The sequence below is a fragment of the Paroedura picta genome, chromosome 7 (genome assembly GCF_049243985.1).
Source record: "Paroedura picta isolate Pp20150507F chromosome 7, Ppicta_v3.0, whole genome shotgun sequence".
Lineage (NCBI taxonomy): Eukaryota > Metazoa > Chordata > Lepidosauria > Squamata > Gekkonidae > Paroedura > Paroedura picta.
In genome coordinates, this window is record NC_135375.1 from 103,602,529 (window position 1) to 103,615,138 (window position 12,610).

The 12,610-nt window shown below is 47.0% G+C and overlaps 1 protein-coding gene across 1 annotated transcript in view; it reads right to left on the minus strand.

Annotated features, from left to right (window-relative positions):
• EPHA1 (EPH receptor A1) overlaps positions 1-12,610 on the minus strand; it is a 124,700-nt gene that overhangs the window by 90,014 nt on the left and 22,076 nt on the right. The window lies entirely within an intron of this gene.

Consider the following 12,610-nt stretch of genomic DNA (forward strand, 5'->3'; position numbering starts at 1 on the left):
TGACGAATACACAGTGGAGGTGACAAATAGATTTAAGGAATTAGATCTGATAGACAGAGTGCCTGAAGAACTATGGACGGAGGTTCGCAACATTGTACAAGAGGTAGCAACTAAAACCATCCCAAAGAAAAAGAAATGCAAGAAATCAAAATGGCTGTCTGAGGAAGCTTTACAAATAGCTAAGGAGAGAAGGGAAGTGAAAGGCAAGGGAGAAAGAGAAAGATACACCCAATTGAATGCAGAATTCCAGAGAAAAGCTAGAAGAGATAAGAATGCCTTCTTAAATGAACAGTGCAAACAAATAGAAGAAAACAATAGAATGGGGAGGACCAGAGATCTTTTCAAGAAAATTGGAGATATGAAGAGAACGTTTCATGCAAAGATGGGTATGATAAGGGACCAAAATGGTAGGGACCTCACAGAAGCAGAAGAGATCAAACAAAGGTGGCAAAATTATACAGAAGAACTATACAAGAGCAAGCTTAACATCCCTGATGACCACAATGGGGTAGTTACTGACCTGGAGCCAGACATCCTGGAATGTGAAGTCAAATGGGCCTTAGGAAGTCTGAGCAACAATAAAGCTAGTGGTAGTGACAGCATTCCAGTTGAACTATTCAAAATCTTAAAGGACGATGCAGTAAAAGTGCTACACTCAATATGCCAGCAAATTTGGAAAACTCAACAATGGCCACAGGATTGGAAAAGGTCAGTTTACATTCCAATCCCAAAGAAGGGCAATGCCAAAGAATGTTCAAACTACCGCACCATTGCACTAATTTCTCATGCTAGCAAAGTTATGCTCAAAATCCTACAAGCTAGGATCCAGCAATATGTGGACCGAGAACTTCCAGAAGTACAGGCAGGATTTCGAAGAGGCAGAGGAACTAGAGATCAAATTGCCAACATACGCTGGATCATGGAGAAAGCTAGGGAGTACCAGAAGAACGTCTACTTCTGCTTCATTGACTATGCTAAAGCCTTTGATTGTGTGGAGCACAACAAATTGTGGCAAGTTCTTAAAGAGATGGGAATACCAGAGCATCTTATTTGTCTCTTGAGAAATTTATATGCAGGTCAAGAAGCAACAGTGAGAACTGAACATGGAATCACTGACTGGTTCAAAATTGAGAAAGGAGTTCGGCAAGGCTGTATACTGTCACCTTGCCTATTTAACTTGTATGCAGAGCACATCATGAGAAATGCGGGATTAGAGGAGTCACAAATTGGGATCAAGATTGCAGGGAGAAATATCAACAACCTCAGATATGCAGATGATACCACTCTAATGGCAGAAAGTGAAGAGGAACTAAAGAGCCTGTTGATGCGGGTGAAGGAGGAGAGTGCCAAAGTTGGCTTGAAACTCAACATCAAGAAAACAAAGATCATGGCATCCGGCCCTCTCAATTCCTGGCAAATAGAAGGGGAAGAAATGGAGATAGTGACAGATTTTATTTTCCTGGGCTCCAAGATCACTGCAGATGGGGACTGCAGCAAAGAAATTAAAAGACGCTTGCTCCTGGGGAGGAAAGCTATGGCAAATCTAGACAGCATCCTAAAAAGCAGAGACATCACCCTGCCAACAAAAGTGCGTTTAGTCAAGGCTATGGTCTTCCCAGTTGCAATGTATGGCTGCGAAAGTTGGACCATAAGGAAGGCCGAGCGTCAAAGAATTGAGGCTTTTGAACTCTGGTGCTGGAGAAGACTCTTGCGAGTCCCTTGGACTGCAAGGCGAACAAACCAGTCAGTCCTAGAGGAGATCAGCCCTGACTGCTCTTTAGAAGGCCAGATCCTGAAGATGAAACTCAAATATTTTGGCCACCTCATGAGAAGGAAGGACTCCCTGGAGAAGAGCCTAATGCTGGGAGAGATCGAGGGCAAAAGAAGAAGGGGACGACAGAGAATGAGGTGGATGGATGGAGTCACTGAAGCAGTAGGTGCAAACTTAAATGGACTCCGGGGAATGGTAGAGGACAGGAAGGCCTGGAGGATCATTGTCCATGGGGTCGCGATGGGTCGGACACGACTTCGCACATAACAACAACAAATTTAGGTTACTAGCTTGGTGTGTCTTTTAATTCCTATTTAGTCCTTATATCCACTTTGCTGTTATTTTTATGTCTTATCTGTTACTTTTCTATTGGGCATTCTATTGGCCCATGACTGCGAATAGACAAACTGATTAGGGCTGAAGGTCGAACTCGGCACTCCAGGGTTGTTGGAGGCCAAAAGCCATTCGCTTGTCTCCATGGTCCTCGATGTGGAGCCCACAGTGCTTGCTGCCACTTCTCCTGGCAGCTCCCAAAAGTTTTTAGGAAGTGGCCAAGGGGGACTCCCAGCTAGGTAGTCTTCTGATTGGCGGTGCAGATAAAAGTAACCTTCTTTTTGGTGGCCATTGCTACTGTAGCATTGGTTGTATTCTCTCCCCTGTGGCTTTCACAGAATATATTTTTTTTACAGGCTCCTGTCCTCTGCATTTGGGCTGCCGCTCTGTGTGTGGTTCTGCCTACCCTGGTGACCGTTTTGTGGCTGCGCCCATCACCCTGTGTCGGAACCCCAAGGATGCCCACAAGATCCAAAAAGTTGAGGAGTCCCAATCCAAAAGCATCCCTCTTCCGCACCGTATTCTCCAAATAGGTTTATTCTACTGGTACAGAATGGACGGTGACCTCACAAGGTTGGTCGATCTGAGCGGCAAAATTAGGTCAGAGAATAAGTCATATGGCAAAAGATAGGGGATGTGACTGCACAACTGTGGCTCTCCAGATGGCCATGGACAACAATTCCCATGAACCCCTCCACCATGTGCCGACAGGGGCTCGTGGGAATTGTAGCCCATGGATATCTGGAAAGCCACAGTTTGGCTGCCCTGTATGCTAATGAATGTAAAAAAAAATACACACATGGAAAGAAAGCTAGCACATAAACAGGAAGGTACAAACCGGTTTTTTTCTGCTATGTCCAAATGCCTGCTGGGTATGAGTTTGCTATCCTGCTCCCAGTGGCTATTGGCTATCAGCCCTCCAGCAGCTAGCAGGAGAATTTTTTAAACAATTGCTGTGCTGGGGTAACACCCAGTAAAACTAGGAAGTTACCATCAGTCTTCTCTAGGAATCACCAGAAACTTTATGGTAAACCATGTTTTCAACAATTGCTAGAGATGCATGTTGTGATGCCATGCCATTGAAGATGTCTCTTGATGTCCCCACCCCCTTATACTCCTGACAGACACTAGGCATGTAATGGCAACTCCATGATCTACTGGCTTTCTACTTAGCATGGAGTCTTATTTCTCTGGGACAAACCAAAAAGACATATGTCTCCAGTCCCCAACCCTTTCCCATATGTATGATCTTATTAACTGTGAAAGCAAAAATTCCATCATCCTTATTTTTGAAAGTCCTGTCACTAGCAACCCCAGGAAGCTCTAGGGAAATGTCTAGGGAAATGCATGAGGATGTTTCCGAGTGAAAATCCAAGAGAGATGTCACACCCTACCAAGATGCTTTAGGAATTCTACAAATCTCTATGGTAAAGACCACAAAGATCAGTGGACTTCCTAGAACATTGCAGTGGGCTCTGACGTCACGTCTGTGTATTCATCAGGAAATGACATCGTGGCACCTCAATTTTTATTTCCACCATCAATTTTCTTAGCAGCTGGAAGGTTGCTGCAACAGTAAAGGATTGCCCACTGAGGTGGGCAACTGATAACCCTACCAATGCTTATGCTTTAGCCCCAAATTGTTTCCTAATATGAAAGCATACAAATATGTGATTGTTTATTTCTTGTCCAAAGGACCGGAACTCATTTGGCAACTATTACTTCATCGCAGTGCATCTGTAGATCAGGCCTTAATCAGACTCCCCAATGCTACTAGCAGTGCAATCGCAAACAGCGTTACATTCTTCTAAGATCATTGGCTTCAATGGACTTTGAAGGATGAAACTATGCTTGGGGTGGCATGATCAGACTGGAAAAACATGCTGGAAAAGGATGTGGTTTACCTCTGCTATGGGGTGGGAAGACCAGGGAAAGGCTCTGTGGAAAACATCTTGGCTTGTATCCTATCGCTCTGCTCAGCCAACACTGACACCCCGCTCTGATAGAGTTCTCTTCCATCAGAGGAAGGGTCCTGATGCCAGAAGATGGTTTCAAATAACTGAATATAGACCTCTAACTTACCTCCTCAAGGTAGGTGATCACTATCTCCCATTCTCAGTTCCCTTTATCTGAGGAACTGAGGATCAGGAGGAGAAATGGTATCTGCATTAGTGACACTCTAGGAACTTCTCCAAGTCTCTATGGTAAAGATCACAGAGACAAAAGGAGCCAGACTACAGCACTGCCATGGCTATGCCTTTCCCAGATTATGTTAGGATCCCTGGATGACTGGCATGGTAGGATACAGGGCCTGATTCCTCTTGATTCCAGACCCTCAAACTGGGATTTATATTTCTTCCCCTGGTAGGGTTGACATTTTTGAGTTGGGAAATTCCTGGAGATTGGAGGTTGGGTTTGGGTTATGACACCGTAAGTTTCCAAAGTAGTAATTTTCTCTACATCAACTGATCTCTGTCACCTGGAAATCACTGGTAAGGTAAGCTCTCTAGCTATCGTGAGGAGGTTGGCCACTCTATCACCTAGAGACCCAGAGAAAGAAGCATCATTCCTCAAACTAGGGCTGCCAACCAACAGTGGCAACTTACAAGAAGAGAGAGAAAGGTCTAGGTCCCATTGACGCCATCGCACAAGAAGTGATGTCATCATGCCAGCAACGTACAAGTGACACTGTGAGCAAAACTCTATGGTAAAACTAGCTTCTACCATAGAGTTCTTGCCCAAATACCAGAGCATCATCCAAATGTTACTGCTGTGTTGACGTTACTTCCTGTGTGACACCAGCCACAAGGTCTAGGTCTTTTCTTTTCTCCTGGCCGGCCGAATGAGGGCTGGGGTTAGGGCTGTTGGTGGGGGACCCCTGTCTCCACCAGGGTGTGTCACAACCCTACACCAGACTCTGACACTTGGAAGGAAGGCTAATTGAGACACCTCCTCTTCACCCAATACACATTCCTGTTTCTGGCAATGAGAAATGATTGGAAAGTCGTGAGACACTCTTCCTTCCCCCCCAGCTCTGCCTTTCCCTGCCTGCTCATCGATTGTCAAGGACAAGAGAGATGCCAGGACGAATGCCTCCCGGGAAGCGACGCTCTCTCACCAGGAAACTGCCCTCCCTAATCCCAGATCAGATGGAGCCAGCTGTGCTTATTCAGAGATGACAGCCATTTGGTCCACCCATGCTCAGAAGCACACCTCATATGTTTCAGAGCTTATGAATGGGGCGGAGCCCTGGGGAGGGAAAACATTGCAAGGACAGAAACAAAAGCAAGAATTAAAAATGCTTTCGGCACCTCAGGAGAAGACCAGGACAAGGTAGGCATGCAGGTAAGTTTGAGAGAAAAGTTAGTTTTTATGCCCCTTGTTTCACTACTCAAAGGGAGTCTCAAAGCGGCTCACATTGGCCTTCCCTTTCTCTCCCTGCAATAGATACCTTGTGAGGAAAGTGAGGCTGGGAAATCTGAGAGGGACTGCTCTGTGAGAACAGCTGTATCAGGACTGTGATGAGCCCAAGGTCACCCAGCTGGCTGCATGTGGAGGAGCAAGGAGTCAAACCTTGCTCACCAGATTAGAAGCTGCCACTCTTAATCACTACACCAAGCTGGCTCTGGGTTGGGAAATATCTGGAGCCCGTGGGGGTGGAGCTGGGAATGGGCAGGATTTGGGGCAGGGAGAGTCCTCAGTGCAGTATCATGCTTTGGAGTCTACCCTACAAAGCTGTCATTTTCTGCAAGGGAACTGATCTCTGTCATCACCTGAAGAGGAGCTATGGTTCCATGGGATCCCCAGGTCCCACCTGGAGGCTGGCGTGCCTCCCCAATGGCCTACTTCTCAGTCAGATAACAAACCTCAGTTGCACCATCGCATGCTGCCCGCTGGAACGCCCAAGACTGTGCACTCCTCCGCATAAAAAATTCCCCTCCCACACTGGAGACGCTGTGTCCCACAGGAAAAGAAAGTTTTGATCCGAAGCCCAATGGATCAATGCTCTGAGTCAGCGCTGAGCATTTTCTTGTTTGTGGAAGGCACCCAGCTCTTGTGACAACACCACGTGAGTTGCATCGGTGAAGTCCCCGGCATCTCGCATGACATTATCTTGGGAAACTCGGCTAGGGGTGAGCACAGGCATTTGCGATGAGGAAGACATTTTCACTACCTGAAGGAGGCCCAAGGCAGCTTACACATGCCTTCCCTTCTTCTCCCCACAACAGACACCCTGTGAGGGAGGTGGGGGCTGAGAGAACTCTGAGAGAACCTTGACTAGCCAGCTGCATGTGGGGGAGGAGTGGGGAATAAAACCTGGGTCTCCAGATTAGAGGCCTCCCCTCTGAACCACGACACCACGCTGGCTCTCAAGAAAGGCAGCTTCATCCTTTGCATTCATGCTCTCTTGGCATCCATTATGTCAGGGGTGGCCAAGCAGTGCTGGCAGGGACTCATGGGAACTGTAGTCCATGGACATCTGGAGAGGCCAATCTGCATTAAGTGCATCCTCCCGCTGCAGAGCTGTTAGTGATAGCATACCAAAATACCACGTATGGTCATGTAAGGATTGCGATTTTGCATCTCAACCAAGAACAGCTTCGCAGGGCAGGCCGAGGCTGTGAAAATGATCCGCATGCAAGGGAATGAGGAGGTTATCCAAGAGCTGTTAGTGATAGCATACCAAAATACCACGTATGGTCATGTAAGGATTGCGATTTTGCATCTCAACCAAGAACAGCTTCGCAGGGCAGGCCGAGGCTGTGAAAATGATCCGCATGCAAGGGAATGAGGAGGTTATCCAAGAGCTATGACCAAAGACCCGCAGACAGACACGCTATCTCGCTCGGCTTGTGGGTATCAAAGGCTGACACCAGGCCAGGTTTCTTTCCTTAAGGTAGCCTTTCTCAACTTGTTTTACCATTGAGAAACCCCTGAAATATTTTTCAGGCTTTGAGAAACCCTAGCAATGGCGCAATCGTGCAGAACATGGTTGGGGAGCATAGCTGTGTACATGCCCTCCTGGGGTCCATCCCCTTCCCACCCCCTCCAAGCCCAAGATTGGCCATTTGGGAGGGGGGGTCAACATGACCAAACTTCATAAGAAGGTAAAGGTAAAGGTGTCCCCTGTGCAAGCACCGAGTCATGTCTGACCCTTGGGGTGACGCCCTCCAGCATTTTCTTGTCAGACTCAATACAGGGTGGCCTTGCCAGTGCCTTCCCCAGTCATTACCGTTTTACCCCCCAGCTGGCACCCAATAAATGTTTAACATTTTAAAATATATTAAAAATAATTTATTCCCACCCATTCAGAAAACCCTTCCAGGACCTTCAACAAACCCCGGGGTTTCATGAAGCCCTGGTTGAGAAAGCCAGCCTTAAGAAAATCATTGACAAAAATGTTCGATTGAAGCATGCCTGTGGCTTAAACAGCCAGCAAGGATAACGGAGCGGCTGGAGCGGCTGGAAATGTTACACAATATTTGTTTTAGGCGGTTGCTTGGCGACGGTATCCAGTAATGACAGGAGTCAGTAGATAGTGACCCTAATCTGGTCGGAGCCACAGTCTGGACGTTGTCGCACCCTTATGCAAGAGAATGTTCAAGCATTGATTAACCATAGGATGAGGCATGCTCATGCATCCACATGAGCCCTGGTGATATAGTTGCTGGTAACTTCCACAGACTACTGCAAGGGCAGTCTTAGGTGGGACTGCTCTGGAAGGTGATTTGGAAGCTTTAGCTGGCCCCCAAGTGTGGGTGCTGACCTGAATTTGCCACATTACACCAGCAGTGTGTGTGTGTGTGGGGGGGGAAGCCCTGTGAGCTGCCAAATTTAGTTCCAGGCTAAGTGGAAGGCACATATGCTGACCCTGTGAATTTCACAAAGCTACACTACTCCCGTATGAACCTTCTCAGGGCATTCAAATTATCGAAAGGGGCTCTGTAATTCAGAGACGGCTACGAGTGACATCTGCATTCTTCTCCCTCCCACTCCGATGCAAATTGTTGGGGTATTGAGTATAGTGATGGTTTTTTCCGCCATACCTCATTCTTCCTTTTTGATCTGATAATTGATTGTAATTTTTATCAGGGTTTTTAATTGGGGTTTTATGGGTTTTTATCATAATCCTTGTAACCCGCCACGAGCCGTCAGGGAGTGGCTGGTAATAAATCTAATAATAATAAATATAATAAATATAATAAATATAATAGTAGTAGTAGTAGTAGTAGTAGTAGTAGTAGTAGTAGTAGTAGTAGTAGTAGTAGTAATAATAATAATAATAATAATAATAATAATAATAATTTAAATGAGTAGCCATGTTGGCTACTGAATTAGCACAATAAAATCAGCGTCCAGTAGCACCTTTAAGACCAACAAAGATTTATTCAAGGCGTGAGCTTTCGAGTGCAGGCACTCTTCCTCATACTATGAACTGACCATCATGACAGTGGGAATATATAAGGAAAAATTAATCCTGAAAGGAAAATGCTGCCCACAAGGATCAGGGCCCTCTGAGATGGTACCCCAGTTGTGAAATCCTCTTCCCACAGAAACCCACCTGCCTTGCTCTCTCCTGACCATCAGAAGTGCTACTCAACCGATCTGGAACGGTGATCCCCAGAGCTATGGAGAATTTATGTGACTGCATAGTTAATTGCCCAAAGTGATGTCATGCATCACCATTAAGAGGCCTGGCCGCGGGAGCTTCCCAAAGGCCTGGAAAGCACACCTGGGCTCTTGCAGAAGCCCCGGGTGTGCTTTCCAGGATCCTGGGAAGCCATCCGGCAATGGGGGGGGGGGAGCGCTTCCCAAAGGCCTGGAAAGCACAGGCGGGCTTCTTTAGGGCCAGGGATCATTAGGCGGTTGGTGGTGGTGGAGAATAAAGCTCTTAGAGGGGCATAGGCAGGGAGAAGGTCCCTCAAGTACACTGGGCCCTGACCGTGTATGGCCTTATTCTAGCCTGATCCAACTGGCAACCATTGTTGTTGGTAGAGAATGGGCTGAATGTGAGCCCTCCATGGTGTTGCTGTGAGGATCCTGGCTGCTGCATTTTGGACCAGCTGTAGTTTCTGGATCAAGGCTAAGGGTAGGCCTGTGTAGAGCGAGTTACAGTCCAGTCTAGAGGTGACTGTTGCATGGATCTCTGTGGTCAGGTGTTCCGGGGCCAAGTAGGGCGCTAGTAGCTTGGCTTGGCGGAGGTGGTAGAATGCTTCCCATGCTACTTTTGTGATCTGGGCTTCCATTGTGAGGGAAACATCCAGGATCATGCCCAGGTTCCTCCACTCCACTGTACTAATGCAGGAGTGCCCTCACATAATAACTTACTTTTTTTTTTTAAGCACTCTACCAGGGGGAAGGGAGAGGCAATTGATGGCACAGAATGCTTGACTGAAGTGGCACACTAAAAACAAAGGAGCAAGCAGGCTGTCTTTGAATTTGCATCGCTCCTGAGAAAGCAGGGTGGCAGTGGGATGAGCCATTCTACAGAGCCATGGAAAAAGCACCTTTCCCATGGGAGGGGGAGGGAAGATGGGGATAAGGATGCCATTACTGTGCATGCTCAGACATAAAAATAGAAAGGAACGGGAGGCAAGGTGGGAACCAGGAATGCCGACTCTCATGATGGAAGGATAAAATGCAAGCTTTGAGGGGACTCCATCACAGAGCAAACCACATATGCAGAATGCCAGGTGCAAAATTGTGATCAGCATCCAGAAGTCAATGCGGCAAGAGCATGCCAGCCAATAACAACTGCGGAAACAGGGCTAGAGATTTGGAGACAAAGCCTGGGGAGGAGAGGGCCTCAGTGGGGGGGCAACACCTTCAAGTCCACCCTCCAAAGCATCCGTCTTCTCCAGGGGAATTAATCTCTGAAGATAAGCTGTAATTCCAGGGGATCCCCAGATCCTACCTGGGGGCTGGCATTTCTACATGTCAGAATGGTGGCAAGGATAGTGGGCCCAAGTCTTTGTGTGCCGACAGAAAGGCAGTTCAAACTGAGAGTGGAGAGAACTAGAGAAGGACTGCAAGTAAGAACCTTAGGATACGCTTTTCTGCATCAGACTAGCGCTTCCAGACTATGAGTCTACCGCTTCATGGTTCAGATCCCTATTCTGCCATGGAAGCTCGCTGGCCAACTGTGGGCACACTCTCATTACTGGTTTGTTGTGGTCAGGGCAAAAGGAAGGAAGGGAGAGCAAGGTTGTAAGCTGTTTTGGGCCACCTTTGGAGGGAAACAGGGCCTAGATATTTAAGCAGGTATTGCAAAGTTGCCTATATCTCCAGACGGTTTCTCACAAGGCAACAGCAGAAGAATTTTCGGTAAGAGGAAAACACTGACATTTTTGTTCATTTCCTCTTGGGCAGAGGGAACCGGCACACACCCACCCACCAGCAAATCAGAATACGTGGGGTTAGCATGCGGCGTTGCTGGAACATCAAAAAAGAAGATGAAATGTGTGCGCTGATCCCTAGAGGCCATGGAGATTTGCAGCGCATACCAAAGAACATTCAAAGCGTAGCCAGGTATAGCCGAACGCAAAGGCTTTCCTTTCAAACAGACCCTGTGATCTGCTCAAGAATTTCACTTGGGAAAAACCGCCCTGCAGAAACAGCAAGGGGCCATTTGCACGACAAGACAGCCCACTGCTGTCACATTATACATCTCAGCCATAAAGAGAGAAGGCACACAGCTCTGAAGAGCTCCTGTGCTGCTCATAAAAGGGCCTATGGCTTTCCTTCCTCTCTTATAGAGAGAAGTGGGGAAATACAAAGCTATCTATTTTACTCCCATCTTTCCTCTAAAGAGCTCCAATCAGCATACATGGCTCTCCCCTAGGTTGGCATGTTCCTGCTGGCATTCCAGTTGCGATGTTGTAGTTGGAGAAGGCTTCTGCGGGTTCCACAGACAGCAAGAGTCACAAGGAAATACTACAGCGCATAAAGTCTGATCTATCATTGGTAGACAAAATGCTGAAACTCCGGCTTCATTTACTTTGCTCATATCATGCGCTCCAAACTCAATGGAGAAAGCAATTATGTTAGGATTGGTTAGTGGAAAAAGGAAACCAGGCCAACAGGTGGTTGGGATGAACACCAGCCACAACAGTGCATGGCTGAGGGAGGTGGTATGGGATTGAAGGTCGGGGTGACAGCTGAGCCATGGGATTGCCAAGAGTTGGACATGACTGAATAGCTGACAGCAACAGCAACGGTCTTCTCTAGGAATAGCTGAAAACGGTATGGTTTTGCTATAGAGTTTCCAGCAATTCCTAGAAAGGTATGACATCACTTCCAGGTTTTCAGAGAAGTGATATCATGCCATTGCTGATGGCTGCTTCTCCATTCCCCAGCCCCTTAATCTCCCACTGATTACCAGGCCTGGCCCGGCCAACTTATTTTCCGCTCATTTTCCTCTCTCTGTTTTGCCGTCACAACCATCCCATGAAGTAGGTTAGCCTGAGAGAGAAGGACTCACGTGAAGCGATGTGGGATTTGGCTTCAGATCTCCCAGGCCCTAATCAAACCTTGTACCACATGGTACAAAGTTTGAGTCCAGTGGCACCCTTAAGTGGTCTATCCACCTGAATATACATACCACTTTGGCTATTTGGCAGAGTGACCCTCCCACAAATGCAAAAGGAGAAATTCAGAAAACCAGCAGAAAATGCAAATCAAAGGGAGGGGGAAAGTATAAGCAGCCTTTAGTTGTGTTCTCTGTTGCCTTCCCAGGTCTTGCCTTCTTTTTCCTAATGCTCTTGTTTCTTCTGCCCCATATTCTCTAGGCCCCCTTTCCTGCCCTTCTCTGATATCAGGTGAAACCATAAAATTATGCCAGTGCTCTTTCACAGAAATTAAACCCAAACTGACCAATAGCGTGAAGATCCATTGTTCATGGTTGTATATAAATAGCTTCCCCCCCCCCAGGGTTTCTCAGTTCATTTCTGCCTCTTGTCCCATCATGCCAATCTCGCTCTTTTCTGCTGCTCCAGACAGACAAATGCTCTATCTTGATCTACCCCGCAAGGCTGTTGTGTAGATGGGGCCCCTTCCCAACCAAGCTGCTTGCCTTGCCGTGACCCCTGTGAAAGGGTCATTCGAACCCCAAAGGGGTCCTGACCCCCAGGTTGAGAACCACGGAATTAATCCAATGTATAGGCACTAAGGATACTGTTATACTCACAATATATTTTTACAAACAAATGGCATAACACAATACAACCGAAATATCTGTTCAGTGCACTGTTAACACAAAATCTCTTCATTTTTTTCAAAACAAGTATTAGTCCTTGTAAACAGAGCTAAAGGATATAAAGATAATATAATTCTCCCATAGGAGTTCCCAGGGGGTAGCCTGGAAACCCCCGATAGTAGTTGGGAGACTGGGAGACAGCTACACAGAAGTGCAATGAACCCCCATCATTGCAACAGAACTCCAGACAACGAAGATAAGTTCCTCTAGTGAAAAGCAGCTTCAGAGGGCAAACTCTATGGTACAGTATA